At 38.1% G+C, this 7,500-nt stretch overlaps 1 protein-coding gene across 1 annotated transcript in view; it reads right to left on the bottom strand.

The window, feature by feature from the left end:
• slc2a9l2 (solute carrier family 2 member 9, like 2) overlaps positions 1–3,996 on the bottom strand; it is a 26,159-nt gene extending 22,163 nt beyond the window's left edge. The window contains exon 1 of the mRNA XM_042770490.1: positions 3,860–3,996. The gene's annotated coding sequence lies outside the window, so the exon portion shown is untranslated. The remainder of the gene's footprint in view (positions 1–3,859) is intronic.
• Positions 3,997–7,500: the final 3,504 nt, after the last annotated feature.

Raw genomic sequence — 7,500 nt, 5'->3', positions numbered from 1 at the left:
GTTTCATCTCAGTGGCCCCGCGATAACCTCCCCGTGCTGATTTGTGTCGTATCATGTGTCAACAAAAAGCAGAGATATTAGAGTCCTGCACGGGCCTCAATCTTGGCCCTATCCCGGCCTGTGACTGACAGCTTATCAGAATTCTCGACCCGAGCCCATCTTTTTTCCCACCTTCTGCCAAAACAGCTTATATAGTGTTTCAGCTACTAAAATAGTTCAGTTTTGTATGAAAGGGCAAAGTGATTATATTTAGTTATCATTATTTTATTAAGTTAATTAATTTATTAATTTTAAACGTGTGAAGCATTTTGTCTTTGTTAAATTTAAGTTTCTGTTTTTTAAAGTATCGAGACCAAGCGGCCAGCGGCAGACAGTAAGTTGATCATAGCCTATTTGATCAATTTAGCCTTCTCAAATCATCATGACTTAAAATAAAATAAAATCTACAGATATAAAACAGCTCAAGCATATCACAATGTTAGGCTAGTTTAAACACTATAAATGTGTGCTGTAAGAGAAAGTACCGCCGCTCCTTATACGCAGAGTACATGGGGGGGGGGGGGGAACTTTCAGTCTATATTAATATTAACACATGCATTTACATAAATACACATATAAACATGAACATATATACATAATTATAAAAAATGCATTTAACTGTGAACACAGTATTCACGCCGAGAAAAGAAAAAGTAAAAATCCCAAGATGAAGCTTGTGCGTCCCTTTCAGGTACGTTAATAATCCTGTGAAACATTTTTGCTGTTGACATTAATAACGTTTATTAACGTTGCCTGGCTCTGATGTCTCTAAAGTGGTTAAACATAAAATATAATTCGTTTAGGGTAAATCTTAACAGGTAATCTTTAGTTTTTATTCTATTTATATTTTAAAATGAAAATAGGCAATGTTTGATATAATATTTTGTTTCATTGTAATGTATGTACGTTCCCTGAACTACATTTTTGCGACTATTGATATGTTTAAATGAAAACGAAAAGGGGCAGTGGTGTTTAATATATTTCGTCTTATTGCAAATACAGTGAGGAAAATTACAGTAGCAAAGGCAAGCTGACAGATGTTGTCAAGTACGCTGCTGTTTGCGGAATTACCGGACTTGTGTCCCGTCCGCCGGAGTTCACACTCCAGAGTCGAACTTGAGAAATCCGAACTACCGAGGATGCAAGTGCGAAATTTGCGTACTTGGTATTGAAACGCGCGCAGACCTACGTCACCAGACTATTTGCCTGTTACTCTCGGTACATTAGACCACAGTGGAAACGCAGACAGACAGCAACAGGTCTGGGGGGAAAAAGTTCCTGGGAAATATTGTTCCTGGGAAATATTGTTCCAGGTTATTTCGGTGGAAAAGCGGCTTAAGGAAAACTGGGGAACAGGCTAACTGAAAACCCAATGAAAACCAGGACAAAAACTAAACATAACCCTAACAGTTATTCCCTATTTACTTGTTCTTAAAAATTATTTCTCTTCTTTTTTTTCTGTCTTTCTTTGCACTGTGTAAGCTTCTGAAAACAAAGTTTTCGTATGTGTAAACATACCTGGCAATAAAGCTCATTCTGATAAAAAATAATAGAAAACACACCGACAGGAAAACAAACACGTGTGAGAGAGAGAAAGACCATAAAACAGCTCTCTCTCTGAGTCATGTATAACTGAATGATTAACACACACACACACACACACACACACACACACACAGGGCTCAGACAGTGCGAGCATTTCACTTGCATTTGCGACTAAAAGTGTGCCAACTGGAAAGTGTATTTAGGAGCATAAGTGTGAAAAATAATTATTAAACATCCTTATTTACACTGTAGCCTATAACAAATGGATTATTTTCTTTGGTTTATTTATGGATAAACAGCGATACAGCCTCATATGATTATTGAACTTTAAAAAGGCCACGATTTAATGTAAATAGCACAGATGAAAGCAAATGCGGAGCGAGTGAAAGGGACGCGCTGAATGAAGCGCACATGCGGCACTAGAGGGCGCTGCCGGAGGCAGAGATGCAGCCGTTACCCTGGTAACCCTGTAAACAAAGCTGCTACTTTGTTTCAAACAGTCATTTAGACATTTATATTCGCTTAAGACTTCACCATAGCACCAAATAATTCATACTTAAAGACGGTCTTAAAGACCATACTTAAATGAGCTACTAGATTTATTTTCAAACTTATTTATTTATATAATTATTGTATATATATATATATATATATATATATATATATATATATATATATATATATATATATATATATGCACTGTTTTCTTTCAAACCAAAGCGTAAATACACTTAAATACATATCCTTTTGGCGCGTCTGACACAGAAGAGCGTACGCCGCCTGCGTTCTGCTCAGAATTGTCAAAATGGCACTACGCTGATTTGGAGAGACACAGAGGAGACAAATTGTTGAATAAAGTTGTTATTTTTGTTTTCTTCGTGTACAAAAAGTATTCTTGTCTCTTCATAACGTTAGGGTTGAATCACTGATGACAGATGGAGTATTCTGATGATGCTTTCCTGGACCTTGACACTGTTATTTATTTGGCAGTCTATGGGACAGTCTCAAGCCTCCCGGTTTTTCATCCAAAATATCTTAAATTGTGTTCTGAAGACGAACGAAGCTTTTACAGGTTTGGAATGAGGGTAAGTGATTAATGACAAAATTTTAATTTTGGGATGGAGTATCCCTTTAACAGGTTCCATTAACATTAGTTAACATGAAATAACAACGACTGCATTTATTAATCTTAATTCATGTTAATTTCAACTTTTAATAATACATTATAAAATCAAAAGTTGTGTCTGCCAATATTATTCAACTTAGCTAACATTAACTAACAATAAATAGTTGTATTTTTATTAATCAATGTTAAAAAATAATATTAAGAATGGCAAGAATTAGTTAATGCACACTGTTAGTTAATGTTAACCTGCTTTAACTGAAGATAAACTAATGGGACCTTATTGTAAAGTGTTTCTGTCACACTACAGTGTGTGTCAATCCAAAAGGCACAAAACGACGCAGAAGAGTTCAATAGGTTTAATAACTCCAAGGAAGAGGGCAAACTCCACACATAAACAGACAAGATCTGACGACTGACAGAGACGAGGGGAGTATAAGTACACAGAAGGTAACAACATAATTAATTAAGGGCAGGTGAAACAAATCCAATTAAGACACATGAGGAGAAAACTCTCTCACACTGAGCACATGGGGAAGGAAACACAGTCCATGGGGGGTGTGACAGTTACCTGCTGCTCTTTCATTCATTTGAACTTTACTCTTTTGCACTCTATTCTTGAAACACTTGTTTACTTTATATTTTTTGTATATATATTTTCTTTAGTAAAAGAACTTTAATAAAGTTATTTAACCTGTTAGCAGGACAACTTTTTTTTACATTCTAAATTATATACCGTAATAAAAGCTTCAATGACTATTGTGAAAATTTGATACTGTCACATACCTAATCTACATACAGTTTAATAGGACTATAAATTATTACATAACTAGCCTATTAAATAGAGTCGGAAGCAAAATTATTTAAAAACCTTGTGTAGTTTCTGTATTCGGATCAATTAAATAATTGTGAAATTTCTCTATATATCCCCTTATTATGCTAAAACACAGAATTTGAAAAATTTGCATTGCACCCCTAAATTGTTTTAATGTGCTCCTTGGGAAGAAGGTAAGTGTTCAATCACTCTGTACAGGAGACATGAAGCATTGAACGCACCACTGAAACTCATTAGTTGCTCTTAACGCAAGTTAATTAGTGATATTTTACTCTACACCTGTCTGAAATGCCACTGAAGAAAGCAAGCGCACAAACCTCCTGCTGCTCTGATTGGTCGATCGGGTCGGAGCCTCAGTGCTGAGCTGCAGACGGCGGACGCATGGCAGTGAATGCACAGCGCTCACAGATCTCACTCGCTCATAAACACACACACACACACACACACACACACACACACACGCACACACACACACACACACACACACACACACACACACGCTCTCTCTCTCTCTATGTGTGTGTTTGTTTAACCTTAAGGACGAAGTCCAACAAAAGCAGCACCAGCTCGTCATGTTTCAGCGACCTGCTGTGAGCTGGTCTCAGATCAGATCTCTGTATATCTGAGACAGGCAGGTGCTGGTTTTGGAGGTTTAATGTTTTGACAGATTATTAACCGCTTTTCCACCATCAGGCCGAACGGTTCTCTTTGCTTAACCGTTCCATTCCGCGCCGATCCGATCCGGGCCAGTCAGCACGGATACGGTTTTATTTCCCGCTGTGGTGCTGATAACGGAGCTCTCTGGAATGTAATACAAACGCTCAGTCGTTGCCTTGGTAACGCAAGTGTAATATAAACAGCGATATGGACGATGATCAGATATTTCATACTTCGTTAAATAACAGAAAAAGGGACACAATTTTTCTTTTGGAGCTTTAATAGATTAAGGTAAGTTAATTCTTTAAAAATCTCAACTTACATTAACATGTAGGTTTCACTTCTACAGTGCGTTACTGTGATTGGCTTTTTGTTCGTGTTTAACTCTTTTCTGTCATTGGATTTCATTTGTATTTATGTTAAAGCCAAATACTACAATTATTCTCACACTCTAATCAGTTAATTAACTCAAAACACCTGCAAAGGCCTTTAAATGGTCTCTCAGTCTAGTTCTGTAGGCTACACAATCATGGGGAAGACTGCTGACTTGATAGTTGTCCAAAAGACGACCATTGACACCTTGCACAAGGAGAGCAAGACACAAAAGGTCATTGCAAAAGAGGCTGGCTGTTCACAGAGCTCTGTGTCCAAGCACATTAATAGAGAGGCGAAGGGAAGGAAAAGATGTGGTAGAGAAAAAACTGTACAAGCAATAGGGATAACCGCACCCTGGAGAGGATTGTGAAACAAAACCCATTCAAAAATGTGGGGGAGATTCACAAAGAGTGGACTGCAGCTGGAGTCAGTGCTTCAAGAGCCACTACACACAGACGTATGCAAGACATGGGTTTCAGCTGAGCACTCCTTGTGTCAAGACACTCTTGAACAACAGACAGCGTCAGAAGCGTCTCGCTTCAAAAAGGACTGGACTGCTGCTGAGTGGTCCAAAGTAATGTTCTCTGATGAAAGTAAATTTTGCATTTCCTTTGGAAATCAGGGTCCTAGAGTCTGGAGGGAGAGAGGAGAGGCACACAATCCACGTTGCTTGAGGTCCAGTGTAAAGTTTCCACAGTCAGTGATGGTTTGGGGTGCCATGTCATCTGCTGGTGGTGGTCCACTGGTGTTTTCTGAGGTCTAAGGTCAACGCAGCCGTATACCGGGAAGTTTTAGAGCACTTCATGCTTCCTGCTGCTGACCAACTTTATGGAGATGCAGATTTCATTTTCCAACAGGACTTGGCACCTGCACACAGTGCCAAAGCTACCAGTACCTGGTTTAAGGACCCTGTTCTTAATTGGCCAGCAAACTCGCCTGACCTTAAAATGGAGTGGTTAGTTAAGCCCAGGCCCGGTTCTAGATGGAGGTAAATCCCCTCAAATGAAAGCAAAAGCACCCTCAACTGAACATCTGCCAAACTGTCCAGTGCGCTTTACAACGTGTTTTTGCAGTGTTGAGCAACGTAGCCAATCACAGACATATCGCTGTTCTGCGCGCTCGTGAATCATCTCAGCACTAACAGAGTGCAGATGCAGTTTAGACAGCTTCACTGATTATAACAGAACTTTGTGAGATCGCGATGAGCTAAGATGAGTGATGCTTGTTGTTAGTGATTATACAGGGAGAGCTCTTTGCGTGCTTATAGGCTATAATCCATTCAGAATTTGTATGAAACTTTTGTTTTTCAGACACATACAAGCTGCAAAGATTCAGGAATGACATCTGCATGCATTTATGCTGGATTCACTCTCGAAATACTGACACAGTGATAACCATAGCATTTGACGGGACAGAAGAGCACCGTCAGTGATTTAATTCTGGAACCGGGCCTGGCTAAGCCTCCAGTTCACAAACCAAAAGCATGGGTGAACTTTGAGATCGGCACATATCAGCCAATAATCTCATTTCCTGTAACAGAAAGTTCAGGAATTAATTATATGCGATTTATGATTGAATTTAGTCCCACCACTGAATTATTATTTTTTTCTTCTTCTTCACGTCTCGCCTTTGGTGGCAACAAGTCCAAAACAGATGAATTTCAAGTGATTGGATTTGGCAATTGGAAAAAAGCTCAAGGTCAATATATCTTTTAAATTATCGGCATGGACCGATATTTTGTTCTGTTTGACCGATAAGTTTCATAAGCTTTTATTTTGACAGCACTAAGAACTGCAGGACGATTTACATCCTTAATTTCAAACTCTACCATGATATAATCCAGTTAGTCATATTCATGTCATATTCACAGTGTACTGTATGTAAAATCAGAATTTGATTCCCAGTGCGTACAAACTTACCAGATTACTGAGCGCACTGCTGCTTACGGTGCTTACTTCCTTTGTAACTCACATTTTTAACTATTTCTTTCTTTGTGAAATATACCCTACACGGATTACAGAATCAAGAAACTGATGTTTATTTTACAGATTTATTTTTTTTATCCATTTCAAATAATTTTTTTCACATTGATTTATTTTGCAACACATTTTTCTAATTTAATAAATATGTAAAATCTAAATTTCACTGCTGCAATTGTAATGCATGTTACTTAAATGAAATATTCTAATATTTTATCGGCCATTGCCCACCCTGTTCTCTAAGATATCGTATTAGTATCGGTGGTCAAAAAATCCGTATTGGTTGATCACTCGTACCAATGTTTGTCTTTTGAGTAAATGATGACAGAATGACATGTTTTGTCCATTAACAGTATTTTAACATGAGTCTGATGATAATCGTGTGGTTTTTGATGACACACTGACACCTGAACCATCATTCAAACTCACAGAGGCTGTGTTCACAGGTGCGTCTCGTCCTCACAGTCCAGATTCAACATCAACACACATGACAGAAGATAAGCTTGTGCAATTCTCCAAGGACTGTTTATCTGCATGTCAGCAATCGGTTCATTCAGCAGAAGTGAAAGATCATGACGTGCCATAGTCCTAAAGGTGTGTTAAACACATGTCCTGATGAGACCTGAGATATATATTATATATATATATAGACAGCAGAGTAACTATAGAGCGCTTGTCTGCTGGTGAGTCTCATTGACCCTTTTTCCACAGAAGACTGTTGTTGTCTTGCAGTGTGACGTGACTGAGATTCTGATCAGTACTGAGATCTTTATCACTGACAGGCTGCAGATTTATTTTGGGTTAAATTTGGGTTAATTTTTTACATTAAATTTTTAACCCGAAAGTTGGGTTAGTCCAAATTTGACCCAAAGTTGGGTTGAAATAACCCAGAATTTTTTAGAGTATATTAATATCATACACACATAGCACTATCATCTCTAATAGTC

Source organism: Cyprinus carpio, chromosome A14 (assembly GCF_018340385.1).
Source record: "Cyprinus carpio isolate SPL01 chromosome A14, ASM1834038v1, whole genome shotgun sequence".
Taxonomy (NCBI): Eukaryota; Metazoa; Chordata; class Actinopteri; order Cypriniformes; family Cyprinidae; genus Cyprinus; species Cyprinus carpio.
The sequence above is the reverse complement of the archived record's forward strand: the minus strand, read 5'-3'. Positions and strand labels throughout refer to the sequence as shown.